Source organism: Syngnathus floridae, chromosome 22 (assembly GCF_059516105.1).
Source record: "Syngnathus floridae isolate MCC-2025c chromosome 22, RoL_Sflo_1.0, whole genome shotgun sequence".
Classification (NCBI taxonomy): domain Eukaryota; kingdom Metazoa; phylum Chordata; class Actinopteri; order Syngnathiformes; family Syngnathidae; genus Syngnathus; species Syngnathus floridae.
In genome coordinates this window covers 5,025,933-5,043,621 of record NC_142434.1, presented here as the reverse complement: position 1 = coordinate 5,043,621, position 17,689 = coordinate 5,025,933, and the positions used below count along the sequence as shown (strand labels likewise).

General features: G+C 41.7%; 2 long non-coding RNA genes across 6 annotated transcripts in view; one reads left to right on the top strand and one right to left on the bottom strand.

Moving 5' to 3' along the window:
• Positions 1-17,689, top strand: part of LOC148379383 (uncharacterized) — a 43,995-nt gene that overhangs the window by 18,697 nt on the left and 7,609 nt on the right. The window contains exon 5 of one of the 5 annotated variants that reach the window (XR_015855515.1): positions 2,067-2,253. The exons of the other annotated variants lie outside the window; for them this stretch is intronic. This is a non-coding gene — a long non-coding RNA (uncharacterized LOC148379383). Of the gene's footprint in view, positions 1-2,066; positions 2,254-17,689 lie in introns of those variants that run through there. 5 annotated transcript variants of the gene reach the window in all.
• LOC148379384 (uncharacterized) lies at positions 10,533-12,156 on the bottom strand. The gene is made up of 3 exons (XR_015855294.1): positions 11,948-12,156; positions 11,399-11,451; positions 10,533-10,666 (listed from the first exon to the last, which is right to left on the bottom strand). It is a non-coding gene; the product is annotated as an uncharacterized LOC148379384 (long non-coding RNA).

The following is a 17,689-nucleotide window of genomic DNA, read 5'->3' as shown; positions in this document are numbered from 1 at the left end:
GCTGCAGCAGTGTCATTTCAAAGGGGAAAAATGAGTGTGTCAACAGCAAATTAGCATTTTTCACCTTTTGAGGTGAAGACACTTTTCCAAAACATTTTGCGGAAAAAAACCTGCATTTGACAGCCTCAGACATAACTGCTTAGAAAACAAAATTGAAGAAAAAATAAATGTTCAACTGGAGCTTCGTTTCTCTCTCTTAAATATGTATGCGGCTCCAGCCCTTTTCGTAGACTACCTTTAGGGTTCGTCGGTCTAGAACAATGCAACGATTCCTCTGTGTCACTCTTTGCCCGGGCACCAGCCTCGAAGGATTTATAAGAGCGGTACTTTACTAAAACAGACACACCTCCTCGCGATTGGCCTGAAGAAGAATGGGAAATATGTGGCGGTGATCTATGGTTCCAATTCGCCAAGCGAGCGGACCTTTCGCTGACCTCCTCAGCGCTAAATAATTGGGGTGGACCCGCAAAATGGAGGAAGATGGTAGGGAAAAGCAAATACATTGTCAATGATGTAAATGGCTTCCATGAAAAACAAATGACTTAAAAGCCGGGGAAGTGGAGCCAAATAAGACGGCAATCAGGAGATAGCAGCTCGCAAATGTGTGCAATCAAAGAGTCATTTAGAAGGGAAGTTGGCCACGCTAGAGAAAATAAGCATCAGGTTTTGAAAGCAAAGCATTTGAATGTGATGATTTAAAAGATATATATATATTGCTGATCTGTACTGTTTTGTTCCATTTAGGGCTGAAACGATTGATTGAAAAAAAAATCAAGAACGTAAAGTGCAATGATTTCGACAGTTGACCAGTTAACACCTAGCTGCTAACCTGAGCTCACAATTGCCAACTCCTCACATACATTTTCTGACTCCCACGTCACTCACCGAGTCAGACCCGAGCCCCTTTTAAAGCCACACACACTCAAAAGTCAGAATATTAAGTGAACAAAAACATTTTGTCGTTTAATAATGCAATGCACATTTTTACCCAATTAACTGATTGGATAATCGGTAGATTAATCAATTCTGAAACTGAAATTCTAACTTGTATAAAGAATAACTAATTTTGTTAAAAAAAAAAAAGCAATTTTAAATAATGATTAAATAATACTGAAGGAAAAACACTGCTGAGGTACCATTTAAAAACAATTAATTGGGAAAAAAAAGTACTGTTTGAGTTTTGCAGTGATGATGGGCAAATAGATAAATAAATAAATAAACTTAATAGATAAATAAAGTTAGAACATGCCGTATTATCGAAGTATTCTTGCACAGCATGCTTGACAGATTTGTTCAGGAGCTCGATGGCGTGTGGCCCGCATGTAAAAACTAACGTCTAATTTAGTTGCCTTATGCCTTCCACACTTTGCGTCTGTTTATTGGCGGAGACTAATCACCGGGCGACCACCGCTCCGCCCTCACTTTGGCTTCACGCCGTTATTGCCTCGTCACCCTCCGCGGCCGACCCGGAGAGAGGGCGAGAGCACGCAAACACCCACCGGGCAGACACGTGACGCGCCAGACAATAGATCAGACAAGTCACGAGGAATGCTAATTAAAGCGATCGGTAAAACGGAGCTGCCAATGAGAGCAAACATGTGAGAGGTAGCCAAGTAAAATGTGCAGGGAGGGACAAGAATAAGTGGAAGTTATTCCTACATGGCAGCGAGAGTGCGAGAGACGGAGACAAGACAGCTTTTATTACACAACATGTGCTGTGGACAGATGGCGGTGAATTATGTATTAAGGCTTTTACACCGCTTCTCTACTTTAGCACTGGAGTAGAAAATGAGCCCGGCATGTCGAGCAAAAATGTTTAGCAATGTTTTCACATCTTCACCCCGCTATGGCCTCATTCGCCCCCCCCGCGGCTTTTTCTTTTTTTCCAGGACATACAGTTGAATGCCACAATTTGTATTGTCTGTGAAGTTATTTAATATATGTGCATACTTTCTGAAGTTTTTTTTTTGTTTCATGTGCAACGTGCAAAACTGATTTTAAATGTGAGAAGCAGTTGTAGGATTAGCATAATATTCAACATTTTTTTTTTTTTTTTTTTTTTAAAGCAAGCCCACAAGAGCAATGTACCACTTGGTTGCCCGATAGAACCCGACTTCCTGTCAGCGCTACTCAACTCCCGGCCTACTCCAAATATTAATTCTTGAAAACAAGTCAGCCAAAATGGAGTTTTGGTGTTTAAAAGTCAACTCAAACAAATGCTTGTGTTGTTTTGTAATATAAGAGCTAAATATAATGTTCACTGATGGAGCTAAAAAAAAAAAAAATCATATTAGTAATTCCACACTACTGAACTAAAGATCATCGTCAATTTTATAAAAATCTCAATAATTCCAATGTGGTGTCACCTCATTAAGGGGAAGACTAAAATGGGCTGGGACATGGTTCTTTGGATCTGAATGCACTACTATTAGATGCTTTGCTTCACCATGCCTTCCTGCCAGTCCTGCAGGCCTTCCTGGCATGGCAGGCTGTCAGACGTCCTGCCAGGGTGCAGGACGCTCTGGTCCCCGGGCCGAGGTTGTAATGGAATTTGTGAGCAGAGCTGGAGAGAATTCGGAATAGATTACCCTTGTAATGGAAAATAAAAAAATGTTATATCGTGTAAAGCCCTCCTTCATCACACATTTCACTATTTTTTTTTGTACAGTTTTGTCTGTTGTTTAAATCTCATGTGATTCCATTATTAACCACTAGATGGCAGCACATTTATCCACTCTGTAGAAGTTTGAAAGAAGAAGAACAAAACAGTAAGTTGTGTACTTGAGCACAGCCTAGTTTTGCTGCCATCCTGGTTTTTACGCCTACAGAAAGCGAGGACTATAGGTTAATTTTAAAATGCACATTTTTTGTCAATTTAATTTGATTACTATAAACACATTGAGGAATCGGGTACACTGTATTTAAGTCATGATAAAATAATTTTACAGACCTTGAAGAAAAAAAAGTGTAGGTGTGAGGCTAAAAAAATACTGTTCAGGGTTAGTTTAGTTCATGTATAATCCGGCTAATTACAAGACAAACAATTTAAAACAGAACCACCTCGGTGGAGGCGATAAAAGTATAACATTGACCCAATATCCAACCACGAAACAAAGGCAAACCATGTTTGTTTTCTTTTTCTTTTTTTGTGTGCTATTGCAGCAATTCTGCACAGTTAGAAATTCTGTCGTGCCCGTTGGCATGTGAAAGCGTACACATTTTGCAAACATGAATAGAAGATTTAAATACTGTAAACTAGAGCTGAATAGCTTCCCGGAAAATGTGAGCCGTGTCCCGTATTCTATAAATATACTGAAAAACGGCAAGCAAAAAGCACACAATATTCTTTTACATATGCTTATTACTCTTTGCCTATCTGGTTGTGAATGATAGGCGATTACACCCCTGAAGCTGAAAAACGTTAGGTCGCCACACACATTAGACTTTGTGGAATTTTTGAAACGATTGCCTAATTCAACATCTTCCACATAACAGAGAAACCGTCATCGTAATTCAAACCCGTTTTGCTTATGTAGTTTTTATTTAGGCAGCTTTGAGAAAACTTGCATTGACTTTAGTCAACTTTGCCAAAACAAAGCAGCTCCTAATGAATTCCAGATTAAACCGGAGGGATGCTGTCGATCAGGGTGCGACGGGCTTTCTAGCGCAAACAAACAATATCTTCAAATTCCCGTGAGTGTACGTCTGGGCTTTTGTGTGAGTGAGTGACGGCTTGAGTCAACAAGGGGATAATTAGACGATTAGCATTTACGCACTTGCTTCAGCTTGAATGAACCAAATTTTTATGTCATTATGACTTTTGGAAAAAAAAAATGGACAAAAAGACTTTTGTAATAGTAATAAAAGTTACCTAGGCAATTCCCAGACTTTTAATCCAGTTTTTATTTCTGCACTTTGATTTCCATTTATTTGTCTTTCTTCCTTGTCGGAGCTTATTTCCAATATCCACGGAATTAAGATAAAGCATCAAAACAGTGAGCCTTGGTTTGCTCTGAGCTTTTTTCCAGCTAAAACTGCAATTTGAATTCCAAATACCGCATCTTTGATGGTACAAAGGCAGGCAAATCTCACCGATTATATCTGATTGGATTCTAACCATTCCACCGCAAGCTAAGCTAGCTAAATTCCATTTCCATTATTGCTGATTCAGCTGGAACAAAATCACTAGCAGTGCTACCAATTAATTCATCAGAAGCATACTTTGTAATAATCCAATGAGAGGGGAAAAAAGGCTTTAAGATTTCTGGAAAGTGCAAAGTACAAGAAAAATGTATGATGAATATGCAGGTGGATTTTATTTTATGACTTCGATATACATTTAAATTAATTCTTTATCGCAGCGTTTGAAACAGGCGAGTAAAAAGGGAAATCAAAGTAACCGTCTGCCGGATGGTGACACGGAGGGAAGATGGAACAATTGGCAAAATAGCGGCATCAAGGAATGAGGAAGGCAGCCATGTAGAAATCTTCATCCTTCAACTCCCATTTTGTCATGCTTCCAAATTTTTTTTGTAACCAAAGTTATTATTGCCACTCAGTCACCAGTTGTTCATCCCACAGACATATCGAGGCAATTTATATCATATATACACATAGTGTTGGATGTTTACAAGTGAATCCAATTTGAGCAGTGAGAGGTTCTGCCCGCAAGACTTACAAGCTGTTCTAACTCAACCTAAAGATGGAAAATGCAAACATAGTGTTTTCATGTCAGGAGGAGTTTACCCCCAGCAATTTACTAGCCCAGTATAAATCCAATGTTGTGTAATAGCGGAACGATGCAAGAGGCATAAATCGACACTTTATGAACTTCATAGTGTTATGGAGGCTCTTCGTGGCAGTAGCTCCCATTACCGGGTCTTGCTGTCTCCTTACGCGAAAATCTTTACTACTTCGGTGTCATCAAATTACTCTAAACGATCTGTGACATTGAGTCAGTCGTTAACCCAAAGTGACAGATTCTCATATCACAACCAACACCAAAAGATTCTCCAAGCTAGTTTACTGTCAAATTATTATAGTGTCTTTCAGTACAGTCAATGTGTGGTGTACCCCAAGGCTCAATATTAGGGCCACTTCAATTTCCTGGATTTTTTCGTTTTTTTTTTCGCATTTATCATCCTGACCAATGAGAGGATCATATTACGGAAGTGAACACAGCAAGAGAGGAAACAATTAGCCTGCAGTTCCTTTCTTTATAAATTCTTGAGTGACCTTAAGACAGCAGGTGGTTGGCTATAGGTAGGGCTAGGGTTCTTTAATAACCCATCTCAGTGTTTCATCTCAGAGGAATCGCTGACCTATATGGATTTTGCATTCACTGAGGAATTATGTAGTATTTCCATTCATACATGTCAGCAGAGATGAAAGCTTGACTGCTTTTTGATGACGGTTGATTGGGGGTATAATGACTCTCGTTATGCTTCTTACAAGTGACCTATGTCTATAATAACCTTTTTTGTTCCTTCTGAGTATTAAGAAGCTGCCAAATACAGTCGCACGCTGAGTACTATTCCGCCGCTTGGCTAAATCCTGCAGTTGACTAATGGGACCATTGGGACTTCCATAGCTCATTTTGCGAGACCTTTGTGCCAGTTGCGCTTCATGTTGTGAGAAGTTAACGATCCGGGGAGGCCGAGCGGACCGCTTTCGACCGGCTCTCATTACTCCGTAAAAGTCCAGAGGAAGCGGACTGTCCCCCTCATGCCCCCCCCCCCCCCCCCCCCCCCCCCCCCCCCCACATCTCAGCTGGATGACACGGGTCAACCGGTTTTCCACGGGCCCGCGTTCAAAATCCCTTTTGTATTGCCACCAAATTACATTCTGTTGTTGAGCCAGACATGATGATGCTATTTTATATGCAGAGAGAGTCATCCCTGTTTGTGGCGGTGCCAGTTGAATCGGACCTCCGCTTCTTGTAAACAAACAGATTTGTTTGGGTCCTTACCGAATCCAATCGGTTAAGCTTGACTTTCATCATCTCAGGATTCGTTCAATACAATAGAAGATATGGAAACATCTTTTTAAAGTTTTATTGTTACACCATGGCACTCACTCTGGTGTTTCACTACTTTACATTTTATGTTAGCGTAGCAGTTAGCACCAGTTATATAACACTTGTCACAATTGTAGCTGCCATGGAGTGAGAAGACACAATTTAGCTGTGCTAGCTAGCCAACTGAAGCGAGTTCCGATGTCAAATTATCTTATAGTAATTTCCAGACTTTTTCTGTTTTCTCTAAAGTTCCAACTTGGAATTTAATTAGAAACTGTCACAGCCACCAAACCTAACTCAGTTGTACGTCATGAAATGACTTCTGATTGACTTTTTCCAAGCTTATTTGGCAACGGTGAAATATTAGTCTTAACGCGTTTGAGGATGTGCCTCTGCTACACTGATAAATAAATTTATGCAGCGTATTGTCGAGGTCATTTGTTCACAGTAACTGTAATATGAGGATTTTAATTAAAGTCCAGAAGCGCATAGCTTGAAACTGAGGGCCGATTGCTTTATTTACTTTCTTTGTTCATTAATAGCGAATATTGGATTTACGTTCATTAGCGCGCACTAATGAGAATGCCGTTTTGTGTGTGTGTGTGTGAGAATGTGTATGCCTGAGAAGCCACATGGGTGTTAAAAAGTGTTGGCTATGCATGCTCAGGGCTGTCTGAATTCCGAATGTCCACAAGCGCAAATGTTTTTATTGTTTACATGTCATTGAAGCCATATGCTTTTGGATTAATCTGACAAAGCTTGTCTCCTTCCCCAAACAGTGTCTTAGGAGACATTAAGCCAATCTTGAATTCATTACGAAATCCCGTCATTAATGAAGTGACGCAGATGGTGGCGGGGGGAGAGTCACATTGACACGATGCATAAAAGCCTCCTTGTGCAAGAACTGCAAAAGCCAAATGGATTAGAACAATTACTGGGCCGAGCGTGCTCAATCATGTTCGGGCTAAAAAACAATTACATCAAGTCGCTAATGAGTCCCCAACAGCTGTGAACACATCAACAGACAAATTGAAAGCCCGTTAAGAAATTAGTCACTAATAATGGGATTGTGGACATGTCAGGTGACATGACGCTAAGTATGGCTAGCGATAGCATTTGACCCTTTACCATATCGCAATCTAGCATAGACAGCGTCCATAAAAGTCAACTTTACACACTTTTTTGCTGTCTTGTAAAACAAAAACAACTAGTTCTCAAACTACCTCCCCTACCAATTTTCCCCTGACTCAGCCGGCCCATGCGGCGACATTAATGGACTCTATATTTCCTTCCGATAGGCTCCAGTCAGCCACTTTATAAAAGTGTGAGGCACATCCTGCCGCACATTAGTTCGTCACCCCCTCTGCCATTTGTCACCGGTGACAGGAGCTGATGTCATTGAATTAGGGCTCCACCTGAGCTGCGCTCTCATGTAAATAACAGCTGCTAAAGAGCTTTTCAGACCATTAAGCTCCTCTGGGTTTTTCGAAATTGTGGCCGCTTGAACCACGACGGGCGGGCACCTGTAGCTGTAATTTGGACTATTGACCCGAAAAATTTGAATATCTGTCGGACAAAGTTAGCTGACCTTGAAGCTTAGTCATGCTAAGCTAACGTTCATAAATGACCAATGAGCCTACTGACATTTTTGTTTCGGAGCATCAGCAGCAAGCATAACGTGTGACCGGACAGTATGTTTGTGTTCCCCAAAGGCGATTATAGGCGTTTTTATTTTTTCTGTCTGTGTGTGTTTATCCCCGAGGGAGGCCAAGTTGTGGTTCCCAGCAGTGGGAACAAGAAATACGGAGGCAGGAATTGAAAAGCTGCCAGAGGTGCTTGGCACAAGAGAGAAGACGACGCTAAAGAAGCAGATGAAACAAGAGGGAAGAAAAGCTTAAGTGTCAGCATAAACCAGAATAGACCCTGAAAGAAACATGATAGAGAATCCAATCATCAGCAACCCTCCAGTGGTTTAAGCTTCTTTAGTTTGGAAATTATTAGTAAGTAGAAGATTTTTACCTTATTTCGCTCCCTCATCATCTCGTCACCGTGAGGCTCCTGAGAGAAACGAATCTGACACAAACAAAAGAGACCAAGTGGAACATGGCAAAAGATGTGACAGGCAAGCACTACGCCGTGACAGAGGAGTTGTTCCCAGAGGAACTTCCTTCCTCCATTTCACACATGATGTCTTGTCACTCACGTACCATCTGCCGTAAGCGAGGTTTTCAAGATGAAATGAGCGTCTTAGCGTTGCTTCTCCAACCGACACGATCGATAGTCGCAGATCCACCTGTTGAGGAAAAGCAAACTGCTTTTCAGTGGAGTTGTTTTGGAGACTTGTCCGATAGAGTCAGAAAAGTTCCAGGAAAGTTTCTAGCCCTCTGTGCCACTTCATCTCAGATTTTTTTTTCCTTGTCTTCATCTTGGGATGAAACCTTGAGCTTGGAAAACAAAATCAGACTGTACCAGGTTAAGCTAGGACCTCTTTGGTCGATCGTCTGGCATTCCAAGTCGAGAAGTTTGAAAGATGTCTTTGGTGACACCGATACTAAAACTCATACAATACACAAGTTGATATGAAAATAGCGTTGAATAACGATTCAGCCGAAATGATCTTTCACGTAATCATCCGTCATTGTCCCAGTCTCCAACGGGTCCCGCAGATCCCGATTTTGTAACCATTGAACGGAACGACGAGGCAGAAGACTGAGCAACTGGCACAGAGCCTCAAACTCCCCCGAGGGACCGACAGTGTCAGCCAGAGCCAACCAAGATGGAGTAAGCCTTTGTTCTCCACAATAGGCTCCACTTCATCAAGTCTTGAAACACAACGATTGCCCTGCGGTCTATTAGGCGAGGTGGTAAAATGGAAAAAGGAAAACAGGTCAGCTAGGACAAAGTAGAGAAGCCCTGAGCTTCGCCAATGTCACGGTGTGAATGAACAACGTTCCGATCCAGCGCTTTGTTTTTATCGCAAATAAACATGCATCTGTGAGTTCTGGCCTATTTAGATGAGAGCGACAGATCCATTTAGATAAACCGACCGTGCAACTTTTTCTTGGGTGGCTTTTTGGAGCCAGACTTGTAACAAGAATACATCACGTATCTTTAAAGACCCCCTAACAATGACATGATCTCTAAAACTTTACGAGCCCGATCCTCTGTGTGTTTAGCTCCGACTAAAATTGTCACGCTTGTAAGCGGCGATTAAACAGCGTTCCCATTATTGCGCTCGTGTTGAACACTGAGAAAATCTCGTCTGGCTAAAAAGGGGTAACCGACGACTTCATTGAGCCATTCGCTGCGGTGTGTTGATGAACATTAATTGGGATATGCCAACTGTGATCGTCGCAATCAATTTATTACTATTAATCTCTCTTGAAAGTAGAGCCCATAGTAAACGAGGCCCACCTGTTTCTGGGATTAAGACACCCGCCGAAGGAGCGGGGCCCGTTTCTTTTTGGCAATAGTGGAAAACAGAACAGACTGTGCTCATCCCGAACGTCCGCGCTTGTTCCTGCGGTCATCCATCACCCGGCGACTCTCACATCATTAAAGTGTAAAAACCATAAAATGTGACACCGGCACGAGTTTTTATTTTTTTTTATGGCTCAACGCTGGAAAGTCAATGTATGCATGCGTTTAAACGAAACCAAGCGGTAGATTCCGCAAAAAACGGTTTTCTTTGTATCGGCTCGTCTCTTATTAACTCAAGAGCGAGAGTCTAATCGGAGGAAAATGGAAGAGTAATGACTCATGTTCGTGCCGCCAAGGTTGTCAAGGACAGAAGGAATGAGACAAAGATGAAGTTTGAGAAAGGAACGCGAGTCATTGACAAAAATGAAAACATTTACGGTCGGAATTTTGTCTTCTGACTTACAACATTACACGGGATCTTATCTCCATTTTTTTTTTTTACACCAAGCAACATTTCTTCCTCTTCACTCTACAGAACGTTTCCGTAAGGAGAACTAAAGCATAATTTGCCTACTAATGAACGGGTCGCCAACTGCCACGACGGCAATTTGTGCAAACATACCCGAGTTAATCAGGAGGAAAAAAATCTCCAGAGTCGCAGTGAACCAAAGGAATTTTCACTGATGGATGTTATTCACAGAAGCAGAAAGTATTCAGGTACCAGGAATCTTCTGGTTCCGATTCGTCTTTTAATGACACCAAAAGAAACTTTGAAAGAGCTCTTTTTATTAATTTGACTAACTGCAAGTAAGCACTTTGCAAGAAGACATAATTGCCCAGAGACAAGGTTGCAAAGTTCTTTCTTACAAAGTTAAATCCTTCAGATTAAATCCACTGTGCTTTAAAAATGATTCATCAATTGATTGATTGGGTTGTCTGGGCAGACCTTGTTCAATGACCTCTTGCCACCAATACAAACTTCTCAAAGTGCTCAGTAGTTGCTTTTTGGAACATCTCAACCTCTTGTCAATAGTCAGGTAATTCATTTTGTCCAGGAACTGTCAGATGCTCAGGGAATTCTGGCAGCCAGTCTCTGGGGGGTTTTATTCAGCCATTTCTTTCTCCCTTGTGGTTCTTCAGTATCTTTTGATCACAAAGAGTTGGGTGTTTTTGTCTCAGCACTTCTTGCTAGCTGATAATATCGCATCCTGGAGCCCCTGAGAACTGATTCTGAAACGAGACCAGTGTCCTTGTGAAGCAGACTCCCCTAAAACTTGTAATACTTCTTCGACCTCGGCCAAGTCGTATGTTATGTCTTGTCACAAATCTCTAGCTTGTTTGACTTTTACTGAGAAATGGTGGCCGTAGCTCTTTGGTATAAATCTTCCACTCGAGCCCTGCAACTGCTATCAGAAGCATTTGAGCTCGCGGAGAACGAGGCCAAGCTCCCACGGGTTTGGCATATTGCTCCAAGCTGAAAGGATCACATAGCCATATGGCCGACCTGATGCCACGCCGCTCTTTTTACTCGTCTTCCCGCCAACACGCTGCAAAGGCGCCGTCAATGATTCGGGCTCCTCGGTGCGAGGTGGGTCGTACTCGCCCAGAAGGGGGCATCAAAAGGAAGTTCCGACTCATCAGACGGGAACCTTCTCTGTATGCAAACACACGCCTGACCACAACAAAACACGTTGGCCTCTTTCTCGGATATATCTGCAATTCAAATTGTCTGTCTGAGGTGTTTATTCATCCCAGCATTCTCTTTGGACACTTTAAATTCGTCTGTGATCTGTTCCCTCCCCAAAGAAAAAACACATTTACCTGTCTACTCTCTTCTTCTGTAATTTAGAAGAAGTCACTCATCAACTTTTTTAGGATCGGTAAATCAGTCAATCAAATTTTAACGCTAATGGAGGCTGCAATGTTTATCTCTGGCATACACCCACCATCAGAGGTTCTTACCATCTGCTCATGTTGGCCTTTGAGTAGAGCACGTCGTCGATGAGATGTTGCGCCTGGACACAATATGCGACAATGCATACAATTATGTAAATGGCAAAAACAGGCACTATAGAATTTCTTGGCGAAAAATAAGCATCCTCTTTTCCTTGGATCGCTTCGTTCAGTTCTCAGGTCACACTGTTCTTATCCATTATTTATATGTTGGTTCCCTCTGTGGTATCCTTTCATTGTACACGTGTTGGATTCGGTAGAACCAGTCTATCAGTTTATTTTAGTTTTACATGAAATGTCTATTCGGTTTTTTTTGGATTCTCCACTTGAGCATCAAGACAACAATTAAATACAACCATTGCCATATTGAAAAGTAAAGCGAGGCTCGAGGCTAATGCATTGTTTTCCAGGAAAGGAGCCACTTTTTAAGCTAGGACGCCACTGGCCTTGATGTTAAAGCCTCGGGCCATACAAATAATTTAGCGGCAAAGTTAGACATGCAAAGTCCCACAGCAATGTTGTCTAAACAAATGAGCGACAGAACTGCGGGGTGCTTACGAATGTTCTCGTGGTAATATAACCCCCCCTGCAGAGCCTCCTGTTAACATCCTGCTTCACGGAGCATCACTTTGTGTCTTTCTGTCAAGCGTTGTCGTGATGTGGCTGGGGAAATCAATTGAGAACTTGCTCCTTTTATAACTTTAAAAACCACACAAAGATCTCACGATGGTCGGCGAAATGATACCAGGCGCGCCACTTGAAGTGACCTGCAGTTTTAGTCGTCAACTTAAGTGAGAAGCAAAAACAGAGACGGGAGAGCAGCCTGAATCAGCAAAAAAAAAAAAAAAAAAACACTGTTATGTCTTACAATTTATAAACAAGTTAGTCCCGACCAAACAAGTTCCATGACGGAGGCCTTCATGAAAATAACATATTAGGTTAGCTGGCAACTAGCAAGCTAGCTAGCTAGCTTGGGCAACAGCTATAGCTAGCTGTCTAGCTAACAATAGAGTTCAAATCATCACCAAACACAAAACTTTTCCACCGAAGATTAAATATGAGGACAGCGAGGGTGGCAAAATGTTCTTTGTATTCAAATTAAATTAACTTTTCGCTGTTTGCCGCAAAGTTTGAACAACAATTTTGATGTGAATATGTAGGTTGTACATTGAAGACGTGTGTTTCTGGGGCACCGATGGCAGGCAGACAGGCCATTTATAATAAAATGTTAGTGGAGCTGCCATCCAAATATTGATGCTCCACTTAAAGCTTTTTCATGCGGTATATTGTTGAAGTTTCATTTTGGGGGCGGACTGTGACCATGGTAGCCAGACAGTGGGTGGCCCAGGCGAGACGCGTTGCTGTCTACTTTCCATTAGTGACGTGCATACATTTTGCTGCTCTTATCACAGAATTTCATAAACTTGTTTGTTGCTCTTCAATGCCACAATATTAGGTACACTTGTACAATCTAGTGAGAACAAATACAAATAAAGTATCGTTAGACACCGTGAGACATATTCTAATACGTTTTTTCTTTTTTTTTTTAATGTTGTTCGCAGTGATGTCCACTTCCAGCGAGAGTTCAGGCCTAACAAGAAAGTTATGAGCGTAATAAACCCCATTGTCATATTTACTTTTGTGTAGGATTAAGAAGCAGTGATCGAAAGTGACTAAGTGCCACACAAGGATCTTTAATTATCTTTGTTTGGAGGCAATAGCGGCATCAATATCATAATCGTACACACAGGGTCTGGGCACACTTGTTTTGAATACACAAGGCATGGAGGATTAGTGTCACGTAGGTTTTGTTGTTTATTATCCGCGTGCGTGTTTTATTATGTGCTCTGGGACCTCGGCTGGCTGATGATGCACTCTAAATAAATCTGACTTGAATTGTAGATTAACTCGCATACACGAGCATGCAATTACAGCGCCTGAGCCTCTTGGAATGCTAATTATCTTAGCCGTGATAAGAGATGAGCATTTTTAACTTGTTAGTACAAAGGGCGCCCGAGTGTGAAGAGCGGAATTAAAAATTTGATACAGAGCAGCTGTATGGATGGAGGTGAGCATGCAACATTTGGCAAGAAATCGCAATATTTTTGCCAAAGTAAGGGAAACACTGCGAGGCTACGCTGACAGCAGCGTGTCTGCTAGCTTGTGTTTCTGGCTTTGGGGTAAAAAAAAAAAAGAAAAAATCCTTTTATTACACATCTAAGGTGTCGTCGAGTTCAATTTAATGTCATCACATTTCATATTCTACATTGCTTCTTTTACAGAGCGTGTTGTAATTGCTGAAATATAAATAGGAAACGTAAAAAAAAAAGATCCTTGATTTTGTATGCTAAAACCACATTCACATCAAATGAAAAAAAAAATCCCAAAATGATAGCTTGAGTGCAAAACACTGGCGGAGCTAAAAGGGGGGGGGGGCATGTGGGCACTGCCTCCCCCACCATAAAATACACAGTATACTCATTAGCGTTTTGTGGAATTTATTATTATTTTTTAAAAATGTTTATTTGTCACAATTAGACCTTTGTAGCGCGACATAAAAAATCCTCTACCGCATGCAGTAATTTAATTAATCATATCTTCTCCATTATTTCCTCGGGGCAAACATCAATTCCAAATACACAAGCATCCAAATGACGTGAATGAAATCTCGCTTGATTGTTAGCTCGCTTTGTCCGGGGCCAAAAAGCACTCATCATTAAAACGAGTCAGCGCTTCAGCTAATTGCAGGCGGGCCGGTCGAGTGCTTTTAAATGTTGAAGAGGAAACAGTTGAATTAGTGTTTCATCGTTGCTTTAATACACAATTGACCTCATCGCCTGGCCACGCACACGTTACTCTATCCATGCAAGCAGCGGGAATAAAAAGTAAGATAAACAGACAAAAAGTCACACAGACGTCATTGTGTGAGCGCATTTGGGGCTGCTTCCCCGCCGCCGTTCGCCGCCTCTCCAGGGATTCGCTCTCAGTAGTGGACGAACCCACCAGCACCGAGCTGTCAATCATCACCCACACACACCCTGCGCAAACACACAAAAATGCAACCAACGCTGTCAGGGGGCCGAAGTTCCCACTGAGTTTTCATGTGATAAAGTGACAGTCGCTTCGTAGCCATCCTTCATGATGAAATATTCACACCCATTCGATGGAAAAGGAACACTGTTCACTGGAAAAAGGTGCACAATATTATATATATTATTTTGTATTTTATACATATATATATATGTATTTTATATTTTATATATATATGCACACATACATGTATTTATTTACGCAGAGATTCAATATTTAGAGACTCCACACCTCCGTTCCTTGAACCAACGCTGTAATTTTTTTTTTTTTTATCCTATTGAAAATTGCTATGCCATCTCCTGACTGTTTTATAACCTGTGCCACCAGCTTTTTATGGGCTGTCCATTCTAATCATTCCAAGACAATATATTTTACTTGAATATTCTCCAGGCGGGTGTCCAGAATTTAGCTGACTAAGCAGTGCCTGCAAACTTCCCCCCCAAAAAAAGAATTGCCTTGGCGGGGGAGACTGACATGGGAGGTGTCTCTGAATTACAGCCATCTTCTCTGATTTTTTTTTTTTTTTGTCTTTTTATTTTTAACAAGACCATCAATCAATTCTGAGAGAGACTTAAAATCACATTTGTGATGGCTGTGTTAACTTTTTATTTATATCTTCCTCCACATGGTCTCATTCGATATGACTTTTTTTTTCTCAGTTATGCATAACTGTATTTTTACATCTATTTAGGGCAGTTTATTATTTGCATCCTTCATCTTTCCTCCTCTCCTCGCTTTCTTCTTCTCTTTTACCCATCTTGTGAAATCGAGGCGAGAACAGCAAACAAGTCAGAGTTTGATTTGCTTAATGAGCCGCTCGGCTATAGCCCACTTCCATACGAATACAAATCAAAATGCTAATTATATTTCAGCAGGGGTGATTAAAAGTAAGTTTACTACTCACGTATCTTTGGCAAACACGCAAAGTTATTGATATTCAAACGGTCGCGCGTCAGAGTCGTCGTTTTACTTCGGGAAATCAAACATGGAAGTTTTTGAGTTCTTTACAAGGCTGCGAAATGTAATTAAAAACCGGTGACGGTGTTTTGAGGTGATGGCACAATTATTGTGCTCACATTAGTCGCGATTGTTAGCGTTAATTGCCGCGGAAAAATTGTGGGAGGGATTGCAATCACCCTCGTATTGTTCCTACAAGTGCTGCTCGGTCGAGTTGAAAAAATAAATAAATAAAAAAATTGGAAAGAACAAGCCAAAGGCCACGTCACAGCCATTATGAAAAGAACAGGGCGGGCCCATTGCACTTTCCCTTCCTTTGCATTATTCATTGGCTGACAGCGAGACAAATATTAACATATCAAATATTAACACAAATTCCCAGCAGTCATTTCTAGCACGACACAAGTAAAAAAGGGAGCAATTTAACGCTACATTTGACAGTCCGGCTTCGGGAACGCGGGGAAAAGTGACGGAGCGTTGAACAAAAAAAAAAAAAAATCCCAAAAAGCGAGCGCATCAAGTTGTCATTTCGAGTAATACTTGAAAATGGAAAGCCTAGAGAGCTAAAATGATTTTTTTATTTATTTTTTTTATACTGAGATTATGTAACGCTGTCATAATGCATCGCCTTGTAATAAATCACACCGCATACCAGAGAGGAACAATATGGGAGAATGTCGTTACGATATTCCCATTTTTTTCCAAGGTCTGTAAACCCACAAATCCTTGTTTTCATCTGTTGAGTGACTTCCAGTACCCCAGAAATGGCAAAGCGTCCCTTAGCGTCTTTCTTTCATTATGACTGATTGCAAGTCATGCACTCGACTGCGCTTTAAAGCCCAAACGATCCTCTCTCACAGCCACAGCGGGCTCGCAAAGCTAGCATTGTTTACGGGCGCCGTTAGTCCGCCTTGTCACGCCGTAATCCGTCCAAAAATAATGACACACTCGTCAAATTAGTCCTAAGCGTTTAAGCCTTACCTGTTTTGTTTTAATCCACTTTGCCGCCTCTGCGTTTGCCTGCGGGCTCTCCGAAGGGCTTTCCGCGGAGCCTTGTTGCCGTGGCAACCCCCCTCGTCGATAACTTTATACGCCGGCTGCTGTGAAAGTAGCCGGGCAAACTTTAAACTTCACAAAGTGTTTACAAGGCAACATCCGACATTGATCGGAGGCTGAAATTGAAGACGCTATACATCATTTTCTTTTAATGCGACTCCAATCCATACCTGTGGATTTAATGATGTGTTATAAAATATGGAAAATACTGGAAGACATTAATCAATGCAGTAATCCAGGGGTGTCAAACTAATTTGTGTCACGGGCCGCATTGTAGTCGAAGTTTCCTTCGAAGGGACATTATGATTGTTTTGAAAAAAGCTGTTCGGATATTAAAAAAAGATAGCAAAATCAATTTTTTAAAAGTAAAAACAATTAGCGAGTTTAGTATTGACACAGGAAGTTGACATAAAATGATCTGGCGGGCCGTATCTGGCCTTGAGTTTGACACCAATCAGTCATAGCAAACCATTCATTTCTACGTGGAGAAAGATCTGAAGAGCAGGTGTCCCATTACTTTTGTTCCCGGGGTGAACCGGCGGCCACGGCCGGAGGAGAGACGATCCTGGCGGCGTGTGCGCCGACTTGACTTCCCCTCCAGCGCCAGGATGCGAGGCGGAGATAAGAGCAAGGCTGATTAAGGAGGCGAGGCCAAAGAAAAGCGGCCCTGCGTTTAGAATTCTCCTGGCACTCGCAAGGCTTATTTTCATGCCCTAGTTTGTCAAAAGGAGAGCACGGACGCCCGAAGCAGACGCGTGTTGTCGTGTTGTCTAACGGGAAAGGCGTCAAAGAGCAATCTTCACATCGCCGAGTCAGAACTTTTTGAGACGACAACGTGTCATTTAACAAGCCACAAATGTTCCGCTAGAGTGTAAATGATAAGTAGCGTCTCCGTGGGCATCGGTTGGGGAATTGTGAGTCATCGGGTTTGAACGACTCGACCTTATAGCGACTCTTTGATTCTTCCTTACTCAAACAGCAGTGTCGTCGTCGCTCTTCACTCGTTTTTTTTTTGTGTGTCGTGCTCTTTCTCTCATTCCGTTCATTCTTTTTGCTCGCCTGCCACTGCTGTTGCTATGGTAACACGGCCTGAACATGCTCGAGTATGAGGCGAGCAAGTTGGCTTAAAGTTGTGGAATTGTGCATTTCATACATGAAATTCAGGTAAAGAAATAAAAAAAAGTCAGTTAAAATGAA